This window comes from Bidens hawaiensis, unplaced genomic scaffold (genome assembly GCF_021521415.1).
Source record: "Bidens hawaiensis isolate Kalapana, Puna unplaced genomic scaffold, B.hawaiensis_p1.1 tig00044103_1, whole genome shotgun sequence".
Lineage (NCBI taxonomy): Eukaryota > Viridiplantae > Streptophyta > Magnoliopsida > Asterales > Asteraceae > Bidens > Bidens hawaiensis.
This window is the reverse complement of record NW_027497823.1, coordinates 1-21882: the sequence shown is the minus strand read 5'-3', so window position 1 is coordinate 21882 and position 21882 is coordinate 1. Positions and strand designations below refer to the sequence as shown.

General features: G+C 36.5%; 1 pseudogene across 1 annotated transcript; it reads left to right on the top strand.

The window, feature by feature from the left end:
* The first annotated feature begins 18351 nt into the window (after positions 1-18351).
* Positions 18352-20849, top strand: LOC143594726 (NAC domain-containing protein 7-like; annotated as a pseudogene). The gene is made up of 4 exons (XR_013146385.1): positions 18352-18455; positions 19383-19551; positions 19763-20034; positions 20211-20849. The product of XR_013146385.1 is annotated as an NAC domain-containing protein 7-like (transcript).
* The last annotated feature ends 1033 nt before the right edge of the window (positions 20850-21882 follow it).

The window sequence follows — 21882 nt, the reverse complement described above, 5'->3', positions numbered from 1 at the left end:
TCCAAGACAAAGCTGCTGAAAACTCAATTCTCTGTATTCAAGTATCTGAATAATGAATCACTTGATGATATCATCACACGATATTATCATCTGATGACCGAGCTAAATAACTACTCCATTGAATACAAGGAAGAAGAGATAGTGGAAAAGCTTCTTGATGCTCTCCCACCAAAATGGGAAATGTACACAGCTGTGATGCGAGAAGATAAAGACTTTGAGAATATCGATTTGGAGACGGCAGTAAACAAGTTACGAAACTTTGAACTTAACATGGTTTGAAAGGAGACACCTACTGATCAGGTTCAGGATCCGGGAATATATGGTGCTAAAGTCACTACAAACTCAAGTTCAAAAACAGAATCCACTGCCTACTACTCAAAGGGGGAACCAAACTCCACTCCAGATGGTCATGTGATTCTCAATATGGATGGTGACGTATGTTTTATAGCAGGAGGTAGTAGTTCCTCAAAACCTCAAACCACACCTGGTAATCTCTCAACCAATGCTTCTAGCAAGAGCTACTCACAGATGCCTATGAGTGTGAAATCAGCTGAGCAACAGTTTGCTCTTTATGCCTCTTTCATTGCATCGTACGAGAATTACATCAACGGTAAAATAATTGACCCTGCAACTTTGGATGAAGACTATGATCAGATCGACGCCGATGATCTGGAAGAAATGGATCTGCAGTGGCAGATGGCTATGATAGTAAGAAGGGTAAAGAGATTTATGAAGAAAACTGGTAGAAAGTTTGTTGGAGAAAGACCGGGGTTTGACAAGTCAAAGGTTTGTTGTTATAACTGCCAACAAAATGGTCACTTTACTAAAGAATGTACAAATTAGAGAGTAGAACGAAGCCAAAACAGGCCTGCTCAACAGAATGGGAGTGGAAGTGAAAATAAGGCTATGGTATCTCAACAAAACGGTGGATACAACTGGAATATACAAGTTGAGGAGGTGTTCGAACAAGCAAATTTGGTAAACATCGAAACTGGAGGAAGTGACAAAGAGACTGGGGAAGATCAAGCATACATGGCAGAAGTGAACGATCAACTCTCCGAGGTATGTTCTGAATCTCATTGTGAACAATATGAAAAACTGTCAGATCAATTGAAAACATTAACTGATCAGTTTGTTAGTTTGGACACTCAATTTAAAAATCTAACAGAAGAACATCACTATTCTAAAACTAAAGAAAACAGTTACTCGGTAAAAATAAAAGCTAGTGAAAAGGATATCAGAAGTCTTAAAGCCACTCTAGCTGAAAAAATACAAGTGATTGATCTTAGTTATGAAGTGTTAGAAGAAAAGACCAAACTAATTGCTGAAAAAGATAAACAGATAGCTGATTACCAGGTAAAAGTGGTGGAACTGAACAGAAAAATTGAACAATTTAGAAATTCTTCTACGATGTTAGATCACATCATAAGTGTTCAACGTTCCCCGGTTATCAAAGAGGGAATTGGATTCTCTGAAGTTCCACCACCATACAACAACAATTATACATATAATCCTAGTAATCAGCACTCTGCGAATGTTGAAATTAGTCAGACAGTTCCAATAAAAGTTTCTGCTAAAGAAACCGAAGTTCATAAGAGTGAAACAAGTAAGACAAGTTCTAATGTCACGAGTTCTGTCTCTAGTTCTGTCTCGTCTAACTCGGACAAGTCGTCCGAATCGGGAGAGATAAAAGAAGAGGTTGTGTTACTAAAACGAGGGGAGGACTATAAGTTTTATGAAAAGAAATCTTCTCTAAATCCGTTCGTCCCACCATATGTGAGACAAACGGATAGTAACGCAACCTCGACATCTGCAACTACTTTTGATACGAAATTTCAGAACAACCAGAATAGTTCGAACAGAAGTTGTTTTAGATGCAACAGGATAGGACACCTTGTTGCTGATTGTCCTCTGAAACAGAGAAAATCTAGAAATATGAGGCCTACTAAAACTGAGAGTAACACGAATACTAATTATGAAGCTGGTAAGAAAGTTAACACACCAAATTTCAATCATTGGACTAATCCAAGATTTCAAAGAAATCAGTCTCGTTTTTTCCCGGTAAATTACCAAACCAACAATTATAATTCAGTTAATTCACGAAGGTTTGGATGGCCTCATAGCCAGTCATCTAGAAATTTTGCTTTCAGAACTTATAGAAACTCTCCTCAAACTGACTTTGGGCAACCAAGGTACTGGATGCCAGATAACAGGTTTAATCAACCCAAGACCAGAAGGTATTGGGTCCCCAGATTTTAATTTATTTATTTAATTGTGCAGGAACAGTCAAACATGGCTGTAAACAATATGTTGTTTGTTGATAGTGGCTGTTCTCGGCTCATGAATGGTAACAAGAAATTGTTACGTGACTGGAAGTCTGTTCAAGGATGAAGGGTTAGTTTCGCAGGAGAAAGTGAAGGAAGAATTAGTGGTATTGGGACTGTGACGAATGGTAGAATAAAGTTGGAAAAGGTGAATTTTGTGGAAGAGTTGAAACACAACATGTTGAGTGTCTCTCTGATTTGTGACAAAGAATACACCGTTCATTTTACTAAAGATGAGGCACTCGTACTTTATCCTGGTTTCAAGATACCAGAGACCTGGGTTGTGATGAGAGCTCCAAGAGAGAAGAACACGTATGTGATGGACATGAGATCAACCGAGTTGACAACAGAAGAGTCATGTCTTCTGTCAAAAGCAACAGAATCTGAGTCAGAATTGTGGCACCGAAGAATGGGTCATATTCATCTTCGTAAAATGAATTTCATTGTCAAGAACGGGCTGGTACTTGGGGTTCCCTTGAAGAATTTTAACTTTGAAGATCAATGTATGTCATGCAAGAAAGGAAAACAACACAAAAAACCTCATCACTCCAAGAAGATTAACTCAATTGTCAGCACCTTAGACCTACTTCACATGGATCTCTTTGGTCCTGTGAATGTAAAGAGTCTAGGAGGAACTTCATACTGTTTGGTGATAACCGATGACTACTCATGATACTCTTGGGTATATTTTCTGAAGACAAAAGATGAGACAGTTCAATTGGTAATTAACTTGATTACCAAGGTGGAAAATATAGTTGGGAGGAAGGTTAAGTACATCAGGAGTGATAATGGTACAGAGTTCAAAAACTATCAGATGGAGATGTTTTGTCTGCAGAAAGGGATAGAGCATCAGTACAGTGCCCCATATACTCCGCAACAAAATGGAGTAGCTGAAAGGAAGAAGAGAACTCTAATCGAAGGCGCCAGGACCATGCTGGCAGATGCTAAACTTCCCGTGATGTTCTGGGCTGAGGCTGTTGATACAGCCTGTTATATCCTAATCGTGTCTTAACTGTTAAAAGATTAAATAAAACCTGTTATGAACTTATGCATGGTAGAAACCCTAACTTGAAGAGTCTTGAACCTTTCGGGTCCCCATGTTCGATATTAAAGACTAACTCTAAATTTGGTGAGAAGGCTGACGAAGGTATCTTAGTTGGCTATGTTGTTGGGACACCCAACAGAAGAATCTTTAATCTATCAAACAGCAAGGTTGAGGTGGTCTGTAACACTGACATTACTAGTTACAAATCACCAGGACCTAGCATGGGACCGGCAGAGGCTTTCGACTATGATAAGCTATTCAAATATTTTAATGTGCCTTACTTGGATTTTGCAGACATTGATGAGAAGATGGCCTCACAGATGCTGTATGACGAAGAGGAGACCATTGTGCAACGTCCACAATATAATGAAAATCAACCAACCTCGTCAAGTACAGTTGAAACTCCAGCTGATTCGAATGAAGACGAATTCTACAATCCATTTCACACTCAACCTCAGCCTCACTCTGATGAAGTTTCGTCAAATCTTGAGAATGATCTGGAGGTCGGTCCGGTACAGACCACCAAAATTCACAAGAACCATCCTTTGGAGAATGTGATCGGTAATCCTTCTGATGGTGTACGTACTAGAAGAAGTTTGGATGAGCACACATGTGTGTATGCAAGCATTAAAGACACAGGTATAATAAATGAATGCTTGTACATCTGCTTCATCAGTCAGATTGAACCAAAGAATTATCAAATGGCACTGAAGGATAGCTCGTGGGTTGAAGCCATGCAAAAAGAACTGGCACAGTTTGAGAAGATGGAAGTATGGCAATTAGTTGAAAAACCACAAGATGTGAATGCTATCGGTACAAAGTGGGTATTCAAGTGTAATAGAGATGAAAAAGGAGTAATCATTCGTAACAAGGCAAGATTGGTAGTGAAAGGGTTTAATCAGCAGGAAGGAATCGATTACAATGAAGTGTTTGCTCTTGTGGCAAGACTGGAGGCAATTCGACTGTATCTGGCATTTGCCGCACACAAGGAGATGAAAGTGTTCCAGTTAGTTGTGAAAAGTGCCTTTCTTAATGGTAAAGTCGACGAGGTGGTATATGTCGAACAACCTCCGGGTTTCCCAGACCCAGATTTTCCTGATCATGTGTACAAACTGAGGTAAGCATTATATGGGTTACATCAGGCTCCTCGTGCCTGGTACGCAACTTTGTCAGATTACTTGCTAGAGAATGGGTTTGAGAGAGGGAAGATCGACAGTACGTTGTTTGTCAAGAGGAAAGGGGGAGATTTTCTACTCGTTCAGGTTTATATGGATGACATCATCTTTGCTGCCTCAAGATTTACTATGTGTCAGGAATTTGAAGCAGTCATGAAGAAGAGGTTTGATATGAGCACCATAGGCGAATTAACTTTCTTTTTGGGATTAGAGGTAGATCAGAAGAAAGATGGCATGTTTATTCATCAAACGAAGTATGTGCATAATGTGCTTAAACGCTTCAAGATGGATGATAGTACTCCATTTGACACTCCTATCTGCGCCAACCACAAACTGGGTGCTTAATTCGACAGTGATGAAGATGTGGATCCAACTCAATATCGGGCAATCATAGGTTCTTTAATGTATCTAACTGCGTCTAGACTTGACATTATGTTTGCAGTTTGTCTTTGTGCTCATTTTCAGGAAAACCCGAAGGAATCACACATGAAGGGAGTGAAAAGAATCTTGCGGTATCTTAATGGAAAGCCTAAGTTGGGACTATGGTACTCGAAAGGGGGAGAACTGGATTTGTTAGCTTACACCGATTCTGACTATGGAGGTTGTAATCAGAACAGGAAGTCAACAACCGGTGGATGCCAGTTTCTCGGAGGAAGATTGGTGTCGTGGCAGTGCAAGAAGCAGATCTCTATAGCCATTTCCACCTGCGAAGCAGAATACATGGCAGCATCGAACTGCTGCTCCTGCTCCCAGGTTTTATGGATTCAACAACAAATGCGCGATTATGGTCTGAATTTCACTCAAACTCCTATTTGCATTGATAACACTGCTGCTATCTCAGTTACTAACAATCCTGTTAAACACAGTAAAACTAAACATATTGACATTCGTCATCATTTTATACGGGATTATGCTGAGAAGAAATTAATTTTGCTTGAAAAGGTTGATTCACTGGATAATTTTTCCGATCTTTTTACTAAAGCGTTTGACCGATCCCGTTTTCAAAATCTTGTTGAGCTTAATCGGATGATCAATCCCGAGTAACCGTGTTTTCCCTATTATTTTATTATCAAAAAAAAAACATCACTATCGCTTAAAATTATGTCGGTTGCTCAAGTTTGAAGGACATATCCAAGGATATGTTTGGTCCTTACCTTTACGTGTAGATTATAAGGATAGCCATTAACCAGATGACTGAAAGTGACCGGGGCGGTTTATGATGGGTTTTTATTCTTTCGCTTAAAATTAGTCGTTCATACTTAGTCAGAGGGACACATACTCGTATGTGGTCGGTCCGGCTGATTCACTGGATCTTAAGGATAACCGTTTACCTAAAGACTTTGACTTGATCGGGGCGTTTGAATTTAAATTTTTTTAGGAGATGATATAATTTTTCTAGTCTAAAACTTCGCAAGAAGTTTCTTTAATGGTGTTGAATGAAAATTGATCCAACCTTGGAAAGTGATAGATAAACTGTTTTTGTGTGCTTAACCGGTGAAGTAATTAGGCCTAAAAGACTCTAGAACAATCATTGTATGTTATGGTAGCTTTCTATGGTACGTAAAAGTAGAAGTGATACAAACTAAATCTTCTCGATTTAATGAGGAGAATCATTCTGAGTTGTGCATGTCTCCATATACATCTTTCCGAATGATAGGCAGAAAAGTGATTACCCAGTCATACACGAGCCCGTGAGTGTTCTGATTCCCGTGAAGATAGTGTTAAGTATCTGCAGTGATCCAGATTCGGGACTTGCAGTTGTCTTAGATTTGTTATTGTATTAATGTCTTTGTTCAAAAAAAAAAACAAAAAGAAAACACTCCAGATATTATTGATAAGCTTTATGAAGCTAATTTTGTTACAAGTATCTAGAAAGAGGCAAGATAGAATATTTAAAAGGTTAAGAGAGATCTGGAAGATGACTCAGAAAATCGACGTGTGCTCATTGATTAATCAGACACTACGTGTCGAAGTCAACTCGGGGTGACTTGGGGAAAGCCAAATACGCTTTGATAATAGATAGGAGGCATCACAATCTCTCATGTGATGTCCATCTAAATTTTGAGCTTAATTGAACCTAATTCGTATCACAGAAGCGATGAAAACCATACTAAGTTTTATACCTGCCTACAACCTGTTTCTTTTTGTCATAATACCGCTGAACATGAATCTGTGTGACAGCCACTTGATTAGTATGATTCCTGTTCGGATCTTTTCTAAAATATGCAGGTTCTCGTCAAGACTGAAATTTTATCGCGTTTATTCTATTATTCAAATTTTCGTTATGTATTTGGTATTATGTTTAGACTTTTACACTTTTGGTTACTTGATTCTTTGATCATCAAGTTTAAATCTTTTTCGGAGAATTTTAAAGCGAAGTTGACCTTTGGTCAACTTTATGCGTTTCTGTTTATAAGTTATAATAGGCGAACTTAACTTAACGGAGAAGTTATCAAAAGAGGCGATGTTGACCATGCGTTGACTGAGAGAAGTTGTTTTTGGGCGAAGTTAACTCAAACCTCGCCACTGGGGCTTCTCTACACTATATAACGCGAAGCGGTGGTTAAATTGGTCAAATTATTTTCAAAACTATAACCCTCGGCGAACTTATTCAACTGAATCAAACACTTCTATAATCTGTTTCTCGTCCATATTCAAGGTTTGTAGGATCCTCGTGGCTCATAATTTGTTTTGGGTGTTGCTAATCTGTTTCTCAATGATCTGTTTTATCAATTAGTTTTAAAACTGTTTTGGTGAAAAATATGTATCTCTGAATCTTAATCGGACTACCTCATTCATGTTTTTACTCTCTGATCAGCCATTCTTTGCCCTAACTGTGTGTGTGGTGTGCGTCCTTCAAATGGCGAAGTTAGGGTTTTGGCGAAGTTAACAAGTTCGCCGCTCCTTAACTTCGCTAACGATACAACTTCGCCTGTTCCATGCAAGGCGAAGTTGTAACCTGCTATCATACTGAACTGATCTGGGTCGTTTGTTTTGCAGATATGGCTGCTGTGGCAGGTGCTGGTGGCGCGGGTGGTGATGAAGGTGGAGATCATAACAGACAGTTCTTTCCGGGTCACAACATGTACATCACCTAGGATCCGGATGCTCGTGGAATTGAGGACTTTTGTGAGATAATCTCGTTTATCATACGCTCACGTATCTATCATGCCATTACTACTACTCTTCTGATTTCACGACCAAATATCGAAGACTTTTGGAGAACTGTTGAATACGACTGTAGGGTTGAGCCTCCAGTTATGCGCGCCACTGTCAATAACCAAGTGGTCCAGTTCTCGGCTAATCAAATCAGAGCAGCATTACAGTTCGGGGATGAGACAACTGATGATCGTACTGAGTTTCCGGCTACGTTCAAAGATGGTGCGTTTCTACGTATGGGGTATTCAGGCCCGTTGGGTGACTCTCAGAGGCGAAAGGGGTATGCACGTGATGATTGTGTGCATGTCTGGTTGTAAGGCTGGTACGGATGGTATAGGAGCGATGATGCAATCGGCTATGACTGCTTTAACCTACAAAAAGCCTTATAGTTTCAGCTAGATGATCTTTTATGAGATTGATCGTCAGAGACGTGCGGTTGCGGGGGGAAAGATTTTGATGTATCCTAGATTCCTACAAATGATTCTGAATCATGTAGCTCCAAATTTGCCACAACGACGTCTGATTTCTTATGTAGAAAGTGTGTCTAAGAGAATTTTTGCACAGTGTCGTTCTTCGAGTGCACGTAGCAAGGAGGAGTTACGTCCTAGGCACACAGCATTATTTGGGTACTTAGTGAATCCTGCATATGTTGCTCCTCCAGGTGATGAATTTCTTGATCCGGCACCGCAACAGGCCGATGTCCCTCAACCACCTCCTGTGGTTCAACCACCACCACCACTACCTGTTGGTCAACTTTCGGTGGTACAACAAGCACCTCTTGTCGACCCTATGGCATCTCCAGCGGAACAAGTAAATCTTGATGTTGTTTTTGGTGGGAATGATTTCTTTGACATGGAACGGGTTGATCCAGTTGCTGAAGTTCATGCCTCAGTCGCAGAGGCGTCTGGTGTAGATGTTTCCATAGTTGCTACATCTGTGGCGGACTCTGAGAGAACTCACTCCGATTCCTCCACTGACGATATAGTTGAAGCACAGCAGATACTTGCCCGACAAGAAAGAATTCATGACAAGAGGAAGAAAGACTCGGATGATAGTGAATCAGACTTTGAGGAGGATTTATATCATCTGGTACGTAGATCAAAGAAGCAAAGGGCTGGTGAAAGTTCAAAAGTTGGTGAAACTTCGAGAGTTGTTCGGTTTTCTCCACCATCTTTATCGGGTATGACTATGTTACCTGCTTCTTCGACTGTTAAACTGCCAATAACCTCAAGTGATCCTTTGGTGACCACGTCATCATCATTTGGTACCCCTCCGACCTCGTTTCAGTTTACGGCCCCAGAGATTGTCTCTCTACCACCACCTATCCTTACTCCATCAGAGGTGGTGGCTATGTTTGCTGAGTCCACACTAGTGGTGACTGCTGGTTTATCTGGATCGTTGCCATCCTCAATTCCTACTCAATCTCCACCTGTTATTCCTGCAAGCTTGGAAATTCCACTACGGTTTGCTCAGGCTACTTCTTCCTTGAATGTTGAGTTTGATTCAACTTTGTCTGATTCGGAGAGGATTGCAGCTCTTGAAAGGGTGGTTGCTGAACAGTCACGGGTAAATATTATTCTGTCTGAGACTATTAATCGTCTGGTGGCACAAAATCAAGTTCAGACTGCACTGCTTATTGAGCACGGTAAGATGTTTGATCAGCTTAAAGAGTTCTTAGCATCTCAGGGGGTGTCGAGTTGCAAGGGTGATGAATTGAGGACAAAGAGGAGACAAGACAGAGACGATGATCCCAATGCATCGAAAGATGCAGGTGGTAAGTTGCCAAGAACTGAACAAAATCTTGGGACTTCCACATCTCAGGGGAAGTCTGCGGGTCCGTCAGACAGCCAAGGTGGTGAGAATGTAGAGGTTGTGGATGATGAGGAGTTAGTTAATGATGTGTTAACGGTTGATGAGATTGAAAAGATTGGAGAACAGATAGAGATTGATAGTGAGTTGGAAGAAGGGGAGATAGTTGATGATGATGTAGAGCATGATATTCCAAGTGTTGAACGATAAATACTTGATAATTATGTGTTAACCTATATGTTACTTGATATGTATGTGAAATATTAAACGCAAGAGACAAGAGTTATTGTATTACACTAGAGTTTGAACAACTAGAAGTAGAGGACCATTGTGTAACATTATTAATATTAAATAATAACAAAACCCTAACCCCCTACCCCCTCCCCATAACCGATCGGCCTTCACCCCCTCTCCCTCTCCTTTGGCAACCGTGAGCACACACACACATACATACAACCTTGTTTCAAGTTTTGTTGAAGAATTAAGGTGCTAGGAAGGTAATTAACAACTACTCTATGCATTCTATGTGTTTAATTTTAATATTGAATGGGTTAATCAAAACCCTAATTCTCGAAATTGATGATTAAGATGAGTTAGGGTTTGATTGCATGTTTGATGATGATTTGCTAGTGAATTGATAACTAGTTGTGTTACAAATGTTTGTTAATTACTTGTTCTTTGATTTTAAACTTTCAAGTAAAACCCTAACTATGTGTGTAACGTAAAATTGATATGCATGGTTGGTAAACTTGTGTCTAGAGTGTTATATGCTTGGATTATGGTTCATATATTGTTGTTATGTTGAGTTTTGATGTAAACTGGTACTGGACAGATTGTTAAATTTATGTTTAGACGACTGTAACTGGATGTTAATTTTGTAATTGGTCGAAATTATTAACACCACAGTGTACTAGGTTGAGTCTAGTTTCTAAAGAGTTCAAATTTGTAATTTTTGGACGTGTAAAATTTAACTTTTATTATTTTACAAAACTGTAGTGCAAGTCTAAATTGTGAGGTCTGCTGTTAAGCTGTTTTGAAATTATCATATCTCATAAACTACAAGACCAAATGGGTTGGTTTCACTTCTGGAAGTTATCATTTTGAGTTAAGAATCTAAACCAATTGATCTTGCATTAATTGAATTTACCATTTAACGGGTATAACAAATATCATTCTGTTGCGCATGATTTTGACTGTTGTGAGTTTACTGTAATGTTTTGATTATTGTGAGGAATCTTTGGGGAATAAAAATACAATAAAAATAGTTCTGGAAACCTAGCTCATGTGTGCTTCTGTGACAATTTTTGGTAAATTAATTGATATGTTATGATTTGTTTAATTGAGTAATCTTTCCAAGTAGAATTCTGTCTTGATAAAACTAGCTGCTGAACTATGTGAAAATACATGAAACGTGTTTGTTGATCGATATTTGCTATGTTTTTGACTAAATTGCCCTTGTGGGGAATAGTTACTAGTAATGTAAAATGTTAGTACTTGATACTTACGTAGTTGTTTACACATGTAACGTGTCACCAATGTGTTTGTCGAGTCACACATAATTCACAAACGAAACACGAAACGTATCTCATGCGTAGGTATTATGTGCTGAGTCTAGAGACTCAATAATAGTTCAAATACTTAGAAAATCTCATTCTTGTTTTAGAGCGCTAGTGAGGATTTTCTGTGACGCGCATCTCTCGGTTGACTTGTTTTTTAATTCTTCGCAAACAGTGAGTTTCACGTTCCCTTTTTACTCTTTTAAACACTTTTACTTGGGGGAGATAACATACTCCAAACACTTTAGATTTTGTTATTGGTTATATGTCGCTTGTAAGGCTAAGTGGCAAACAAACCAACTAAAGTCCTTCATAACATCGAACCGTTTAGTATTTGTATAATAGCGAGTCACTGTTGAGTAGTACTACTGGGTTTGCAAACCCCACCCAACTCTAAACTCGACTGTAGGTCGAGTGGGTGTAATCTTGGCTAACACATTACCATGGTCGTGGTTGACATGGTGGCAAGGCATATGATAAACAGTCAGCTTCGGTGTCGAACACTTAGTAATACTTGTTTTATAGGCTAGCTACCTATTGATATATAATTGACTTAACATTATCTGGTAACGCAAACGCAAACACTTAAACGTAAACATTTTCCTTTATTTATATATGTGAACTCACCAACCCTGTGTTGACACTTTTAGTATGTTATTCTCAGGTAGCCGATGCGGGCGGGCGGTATAGGGACAGGCATTTCATTAAACACTATTGTTTTGAAAACTTGCTTTTAAACTCTTATTAATTTGGTTTTAAGTCGTCCTGCGTGACGCAACACTTGGCTTATGAATTTACGCTTCCGCATTCATTAAACTTTAATATTTGTGGTTTAAAAACTTTGAATATGATGTTGGATTATAACTAATGATTCCGATCCTGTTAGTTCACACTCTCTGACGGTAAAACTCCGTTAGTGGATTTTGAGGGTGTGACACTATTGGAATGGCAAAAAGTAATCCCAACTACGCATGTGGGTAAAAAACTAACGAAAACTTAACATGTCCGTTAGTTTGTCTGACGTGGCAGCTAAGTTGTCTCGTAACCGGCTGACGGGGATGCTAGCGGGGCTGCTGAGCTGTCTAGTAATAGCAGTCACACTTCTTAGAAACCCTAGCAAGATTTTTCGACACCCAATTCGACCCCCAAATTGAAAGCCCAATCATGAAGAACCAAATCAAACGGTCCTACCACCAATGCCTCAATCACCTGCGCCAGACTCGACCCGTCACCGTCATAAACATAGCTGATAAACCAAAACCTGAAAGGTTAATCGCAACAACCCAGACCCAATGTTTCCTCAAAATCTTTACAACCTTGCTAAAATGACAAGAACTTGAACCTAGTCCATGAAGAACAATCACTTGACTTGAGGAATCAATTGAGCCATCTTGGATTGTGAAGACTTCAATTGACTCGTTGTGAGGGGTTTATTGGACTTTAACAGTTCGACCATTGGAGTAATGGTGTGTGAGATTTGTTGGTAGTGCGAGGAACCATGATTTGGGACCTGGGATGGTGGAAAGATTTGAAATTGTGGTGAGAATTAGGGTTAGCAAAGAGACTGAGATGGGAAGTAGAACTAGAAAGTGAAGGGGTTGGGGGGGGGGGGTGTTGAAGTGGGTTTGAGTTTGGGTTTCTTGATGGGTTTGTTTGTGGGAGGACTTGGTGAGTCTAGTTCTTCAGTTATGATCACTATTGATGTATGTATGAAGGTGTAAAAGGATTGGGAAAGTTAATAGGCAGCTCAACGGCCCTGTCAACATCCCCGTCAGCAGGTTACATGAAAACTCAATTGCCACGTCAGACAACTAACGAGCTGGTTAAGTTTCCGTTAGTTTTGCACCCACATGCATAGTTGGGTTTTTTTTTTCTTTGCCATTTCAATAGTGGAGACTTATATTTTCCAATTGGGCATAGTTTGGATTATATGAGGCCAATTTTTCTTTATTATTCGGTCATTAACAACATAACAATTCAACATAAATAAAAAATATTCCTAACACAAAGAAAATTGATTAGTTGAATAGTACAAAGGATTTAGTACAACAAGAATCTCTAAACAAAAATACTCTTTGAAATTTTGCGCATATGGTATGTCTACATGATTTGGTATGTGTCTACATGATTTAACCGATGTATATTAGCATTTGTTCGTGATGCAGGCAATGAAAAATATGAAATTATATTTAGGTATCTCAGGTAGCATATATCAATACGCTTACACCGATGCATACCTTAGTTGGATATGATTCTCCTACATTAAATAATATTTAGGGATGTCGGTTACACGTTTATCATCAAGATTACACCGACATATCCCGTTTAGCATTTTAAATGCATATCACCTTGTCATCAGTCTTCGAAGGTGTTGGGCTAAGCTTAAGCAATTTCAAAAGCTTAGCCAAATAGCCCCTAAAGTCAAACCTTCGGACACCATTGAAAGAATGTATAAATCCAGATCTACTAGAGATCCGGGACAATGAGACCAATTGGCCAACATAATGTCTCCAAAGTGTTAATGCCTTAATAAATCTAGAAATTGAATAAGACAAGAGTCCGTTCAAATGCATTATATTTCCGAGAACACTAATTCCAACAAAAGTTCAAGAACATATAGTGAGGTGACTTTGGAAAAGGGCGTAACATAATGTTATACATAATTTTTTGAAGGGAGGATTTTGCCGGATGAAATTATTGGAGAATTTAGAAAGTGGCCGGGTAGATTGGAGGAGGTTTGCAAGTAGAAATATGCAAAGTGATAGATCTCATATTTATTGATATGATTTTGTTATGGTTGCACCTAACTCATTTAATCGATATTAATTCTTATTAGTTGGCAGTTGGACCACCTGTCTTATTAAAAACCATTTAGTGTTTCTCTTCTATTTATTGACATGACTTTGTTATGGTTGGACCTACCTTATCAAAAACAATTCAACTTATGATAAACCATTACTATTTTAAGGTTATAAAACGGTTTAGTATTATAACTGTTCTAATATGAAAAATGTTTTATGTTTTTGGAACGGGTCTTTGTAGAACCGTTACACGTAACGAATATATTGTGAAGAGGATAACCGTTTTAAAATAAAGGATAAATCTGTTGTTAAATGTTTTGTGTATAAAACCGCTAGTTTCCTTCTTATATACAACGGGATGAGATAATTGTTAAAATATAACGGTGCTCTGCATTATATTCAAAGGTTGGACCTCACACCGTTGTAAATCATTTTTTTAGACTATTGCAAGTAATGAATATATTAACGGAATCTAAAGTGAAGATGTTAACCATTTTAAAATAAAGGTTAAAACATCTGTTGTAAATGGTTTTGTCTTAAAAACAATGCTGGTTACTTCTTATTTATAACGGGTTGAGATAATTTTCCAAAATAAAACGGTGCTCTACATTATATTAAATGGTTGGACCCACACCGTTGTTAATCATTTTTTAGACCGGTGTTAATAGACGTTTTGAGAACAGTACCCACCAAACAAAATAAAATATGGCAAATTGGATTTAATAATCCCAACTTAGAAAATAGTTGTCACCGGTCCCAAGTTTCATACCATTTGTTTTCTTTTGACCCCCGTTAAACAAACTTAACGATATTAAGTTTTTTTCCAAATTTCGAACTGATATTTTAGGGCTTTAATAGGAATGAGATACGAGTCGATTTGATGTAAAACTTACCTCAAAATGGTGATCCAAATGACTAAAGGGTGCTTCAATTCCGGTGTTTTAAACATTTAATTGACATAAATTAACCTATTTGGAGCACCATTTTGAGTCAAATTTTACATAAATCGGTTCGTATTCTTATTCCGATCAAAAGCCCTAAAACATTAATTTGAAATTTGGAATAAAAAACTAAACGCGGCTATGTTCTTTTTAACGGAGGTCTAATGATAACAAATCGTGTGAAAGTTGGGACTGGTAACGACTATTTACTAAGTTGAGATTATTATCGGCCAACTACATTAAGTTGAGATTATTAAAATCCAATTTGCCATCATATAAAGACAGTTTGAAGTCGGTCTCAGTTTTTTCATTCTTATTTTTATTTTCGTTAATATACTAAATTCTCCATAAAGTTTCTTGTTAGGCTTAGAATTGAATGAAGAACTAGAAAGACTAATCCAAATCCAAGTTGTGGGTTTGAATATATTCCAAATCCAAACTATAACAAGAACTTTAATAAAATATCATATACTCAAAAAAACATTGTGGTATACTAATAAGCACGATAAATAAGCACCACATTAGCCCCTTAACGACATAAACATGAGTACATGACCCCATTCTTGTTAACGGGGCTCTAAAAACAATGTTTTGAAACCCGGCCTGGACCGACCGGTTTGACCGGTCCGACTGGGACCCGGCAGGCATGTCGGTCCGGTTTACATAAAAAACCGTTTTCTAATAACCCGGCAGGGTTTGGCGGTTTACCGTCCGACCGGAACCAATGAACCACCGATTGAACCGATAAAACCTTGTGTTTATTAAATAAAAATGTTTTGGTGATGCTGGGAATCGAACTGAGGAGCCTTCCGAGATGAGTAGCTTAAATAATATTCACCAAAACATCCAACCAACCTTAATTTATGCTTCCTTACTTCAAATATATATCCTATATAGTTTAAATAAACATTATAAATGAACATCAAAGTTACTTAATTTATTTTTTCTATATATAAAAATTATCAATCAATTCTAATAAAAGCCTATCAATTTTGCCACTTGTCAACACCATAGCTCTCCTTATCTTTTTTCAACCAATTTTCATATATGGTCCTTATCTTTTAAGTTATTTCAATATATGACATTAAAATTATAGGTTTATTCTAACTAAATCCATTACTACATATAATAAGTATTCTCCATATGGATTGACAAGAGATGATTAGTGAATTTTGAAGTGTTAATTAAAATGTTTATTATGGTTTATATTCAAAATAATAAACATTCGATTCATAATATGTGGAATGAGAACAATCAACTTAGAGTACATTCTGATAACGTCAACGGCTAAGGCTAAGGCTTAGCCTTTAATACATAAAAATACATATGATTTTAAAATTAAAAGTTTCAGGTTGACCCGAAACCTAGAATTCGGACCCAAGAACCAACCCGAATTACTTCGGTTCAGGTTCGAGTTAGTATTTTCTTGAGTTGGAGTTTTTCGGGTCAGGTTAGTTTGGGTTCAGGTACGGGTTTTCTTGGGTTGGGCTTCATGTTACAGGTAAAAGTGGCAGCCCTACTTTCAAAGATTATAAATAAGAATCACTACATTCATTTTATGCAACTTTAAATCTTCTAATATTCTTTTAACTCAAAATAATCGTTATTATTTGAACATGGTTTTAATGTTATTATGTATTTTTCATTTTTCTGACAATTATATTCATATGAAATAAACAAATCATTTTGTTATATTTAAATTTTTAGTTTTTTATTTTGCTTGATTATACAATTTTTAACTGTAAAATATAAAGTCAATTAAAAATGTGTCATACACAGAATATTAATGACAACAAATTTATCATGAACAATCAAATACAAATTATAAAGATTCTAAGGATAATTATATCATCAAAGTTCAGGTATATGATTTTGGGATAATCATGTTTTTTTTTTATAAACTGAGGAGATGTTCTCAAATAAAATCATATTAATTGATTAAAAGCTATGACATTTTATGTGTATGAATTTTTTTATTAGTATCATGGATATATATTATCATTTATCTAGAGTTGTTATGTACTTGAAAAACCTTTTTTTTGTCACATGGACAACTATATGTAGCTATATAAAGGGTTATAAGCAGGCTTATATGTTACTTTATTAAGAGTTACGAGCAGACATAGACTAAAAAATATGATTTTGATAAAAATGTATACCTGCTAATACAATCATAAATGTAATGTAAAATGAAGTTTTTACCTATTTATAACATATTTGTGTAATCTTAGTTATGTAATTTCTGTAACTTTAATTTAATTTTAATTGTATTAACAATATATGATCAATTTGTTGATAGTATTTCACTTAATGGTCAAAGTTTAAAATTTTCAACAATTACCCGTGTAATACACGGGCCTCAAACTAGTATATGTATATATAAATATGATGTATATATATAAATAGATTTAAATTATTTATTATGTCATCCGAGTCAAACACCGGTCCGCCCTCTCAGGTCGGTCCGACCTTTGAACCGGTAAGACGCCCGGGTCGTTATCCGGGTCGGGTCTGAAAACATTGTTCTAATACATAATGTCAAATCGAAAGTGGGTCCATCCGCAATCACCAACCAACCAAACTTTTTCTTTTTGTTTTTTTATATCTAATCTTTAGTTAGCTCACAACGCATAGTTAAATGGTTGATTAGTTAAAAATTCCCTTCTATGTGACGCTTTAACTAGATCGACGTCTCTAATTAACTCACAAAATATATCCTTATAGATTTTCATGAATTGATGAACATAATTATAGTAATTTAAAACTCTAAGCTAACATTGAACATGAAATATTTAACAACTTCTCGTAGTGAAGATTATATTATTATTATTATTATTATTATTATTATTATTATTATTATTATAGCACAAAAGAAAAACTGAAGACAATCGAATGACCGTAAATGCAAGCTATGAAAAGTATTCATTTCATACCGAAATGAAAAGGGCAATATATTAAAATATGGACCACCATATTATATATTCATGGTAAGATAAAAATGGATACTAGTTGTTTTCACATATTGTCTACACAAAAGAGCTGTAAACTATTTAAGATATGAAAAACTTATTATTTAGTCATGTTATAAATCGAAAGGCTGAAACAGAAGACCCCTAAATATGAAAAAGCTTCATAAACATTCTTTTTGGTGTGTGAATTCTTTAAGTGATCCATTGCCGTCACATTCTTAAATCTCACTCATCTCTCTCTCTAAATATCTAGTTGTGATATATCTAATATCTATATATTGGTTTGGTGCATCAGCATCAGTAGCTGGTGGTGTGTGTTGTGGTGGAGTAGTATCTCACCGCCCCAACATCATCATCCCTTTTTTAACGGCATGCTTTTCCGACAATCCAGCTTACACTTTTATAAACTAAGTGAGTCTTTGTTTCCATTAGGGTTTGTGTTCTTTGGGATCTGAGAGACAAAAAGACAAGTTTTTTTTCACTTCAATTCCCGAGGAAATTAAAAACCCTTTTGGTCCACAAAGATTCCACTCTTCTTTGCTTCTTTTTGCTTATTAGAAGAAGAACATCTTCATTTCCAAGGATTCTTTGACAATATTATTGCATCTTCTTCATCTTCAATCTCTTGGAAGTGCTATAAAGGAGTTTTTCTTTTGGATGATTTTGGGTGCAAAAAGTAAGTTTTCTTTGTAAACTTTGTAATAGTTTCATTGAAGTTCATCTTGCTAGATTTATTTTTCTTTCCTTATTCATTTAGTTATCTAATTGAGGTATGAGATTAATGTTCTTGCTAGATTTCTATGATAAAGAACAATATAAAATTTACTTTTAGTGAGTCTTTTTAACTTTTATCTATTACTACTATATATGTATAAAACTGAAGCACATTTCCATGTTCACAAAGTAAAGTTCTTCTATATTTTGATTGTGCAATATTATCATGTTCTCACCTTTTTTGAGTGGTGAAAACTTGAGTGGCTTCCTAAGGAAAAGCACACTTGAGTAGTTTTATCTTAATTGTCATTTAATAAAAGGTTTTTTCTTTATCAAATGCATGGCAAACACATTGGATTTCAATTGTCACATGAGATTTATTTTCTACCATACACAGTTCTTCTCAATAAGATTTTTTTTCTCTTCAACAATAAGCAAAGCATATGTTTAGATTCTCAATTTGTTGTACTGGATGATCAAGAAATGAACTTTTTGTTTGATTTGAGCTGATTAAACGTAGGTAAACAGTTTAGGGTTAGGTTTATAGTTAGTGAACTTTATAATTTTCATGGCAAAGAAAGTTCTTCTTGACAACCTTTTCACATATTTTTCTCTATTTCTTTTTGGATCTTGATTAAGTTCTAACATGGTTAAGCGTGAAACATATGTAGAATGGTGGTTTCATGGTTCTTGTTGATTCACTCTTTTTAGCTGCTGCTATTTAATGAACTTAAGTTGGGAAACACACACACACACATACACACTTACAATCATTGTGTTAATTAATACTAATGATGTTCTTATATTCCGTATTGCAAAGATGGATACATAATCAATATATGTACATAGTATAACCACTGAAATTGATGGTGCTATTTCTGAATTTCAGGTAACAAACATGAATAAGTTTTCACATGTTCCTCCTGGTTTTAGATTCCACCCAACGGATGAGGAACTTGTAGATTACTACCTCAGGAAAAAGATTGCATCAAAGAGAATAGATCTTGATGTAATTAAGGACATTGATCTCTACAGAATTGAGCCATGGGATCTTCAAGGTGTTTAAGTTCATCATGTACCAAGTTAGAGGTTCCTGAAAATTTGCACTCCAAAATAATCTAGCTAGATTGATACATTTTTAAGTTGTGTACTACAACTTACCTATGTGTTACTTATACCATGGATGCAAACCTTTCTGAGGCCTAATTTTAACACTTAACAAAGGTTATCTTTCTAATACATATTAACAATTTGCTATTATCGAACCAGATTTATGCAAGCTTGGAACTGAGGAGCAAAATGACTGGTATTTCTTTAGCCACAAGGATAAAAAGTACCCAACAGGAACACGCACAAATAGAGCCACAAAAGCCGGCTTTTGGAAAGCCACTGGAAGAGACAAGGCCATATACTCCAAGCACAATTTAGTTGGCATGAGAAAGACCTTGGTGTTTTACAAAGGCCGAGCTCCGAATGGGCAGAAATCAGACTGGATCATGCATGAGTATAGGCTAGAAACAAATGAAAACAACACCATTCAGGTGAGTAAAATTTCATAAACTCAAAAGCATTGATTGCATTTTCAGTATGATGTTATAATTTCTACTTGGAACAAAACATGTTTAAATGAGGATGCTTTGATTTTGTAATTTTCATGGTAATTTACTAGAACATTCTTGATTGTGATAAAGTTAAATTACGGTTTTGTTTGCAACAGGAAGAAGGATGGGTTGTATGCAGGGTATTCAGGAAGCGAATAACGACAGTACGCAGGATGGATGAACACGATTCTTTAAGCTGGTTGAATATCAAGCCTCATTCATGCCAAATTTTGAATCACCAAGAAGCATAACTCATCCTTACACTTCAAATAGTTCATACCAGCACCAATTTCCTGCGAAAATCTGAGCTCTATCAATTGCATTACAACTTGCCTCAGGATCATTCCTTTCTTCAACTTCCTAAATTAGAATCTCCCAAAATCCACCATCCTCCTGCTGCCAATATGCACCACACAACACAGCAGTTGAATATCAACTTACTTTATGCTAACAATGGTGAACAAGATCTTCAAGTGACTGATTGGCGCGTACTTGATAAATTTGTTGCTTCACAGCTTAGTAATGATCAAGAATCTTCCATCCTCCCACATCATCTCTTCAAGTGGCTGAACATATGAACCTACTTTTAAGTGAGTCTAAGAGCGATGAAATGGCTTCAGAATGTGCTTCAATATCCACCTCCACTTGCCAGGTTGATCTTTGGAAGTAATTAACTGAAAACATAAATCCAATTTCTAATTAAATCAACCAGAAAAGGGAAAAGAGGCTGATATATTATGATAACTAGAGTGTAAGTATTGAAATCAAAACTGCTGTACCAAATAAACAATATGGTTTAAGTGGTTTTCGTCAAATTAATTTGTTGGACTGAGATTTCTTCAGTTGATACATTATATGTATGTATTCATATAACATATCACGTATGTGTGAAGGTGCGTATTTTGGCTGTTCTAATTTGTTCTGACTAGTTAACCATGTTGTATGTCCTACTCAATTTTAAGCTGGCTTTGTTTCAAAATTCAAATAAGTAATATAAATTTTCTTATTTATCTGTTTCAGTAATCTTTTACCACATCTGTTTTCCATGAGCCATGGATGATCTTTTTAGTGTTATAATGATGTCAAAAACACAAGAAATTATGTAAGAAAACATGATCAGGAAACTTTTTCTTGATTTAATAGGAAATTAGCAACATCGATCTTTACAAGAAATAAGAAGCAAAACATGATCTAGAAACGAAATTTCTTTTTATTCTTTAGGTGATATAGCAATATCACCTTAATTGCTTACAAGGTGGTTTTGCTAATTACACGTGAACTAGGTACGTCATAATGAGGGCACGAATTTAAACAAAATCTGACAGGCAAAAAAGCGAAGTCGGCAGCATGGGGAGCGACTTTCACTTTTGCAGAAGACATCCTTCTGATGTGTATTTTCAGAGACCAAGATGTGTTCTGATTCATAAAATTACTAAATCACAAAGTAATCACCAGAAGCTGAACATCACTCCCCCTTGCAAACTTCACGTTCTGCAGAGATTCTTCGAAGCTGCGCTCACTCAGTGTGAGTTACCTCAACCCCACCCTCCCATCGATTTACCTAGTTCTACATGTAATTAACAAAACCAACTAGAAATCAAGGAAGGGACAATTGTACCAGAGTTGAAATCAAATTTTATACTCCGTCATGTTCATAATAATCCTACGACATAGATTAAGTAAATCACATACATAACTATAATCTTTATTATTCTTTAATTAACATTTAATTCATCTTGTAACTATTCGTGAATGTTTGTTCTAGTTTGATTTCTAATAGTGATAACG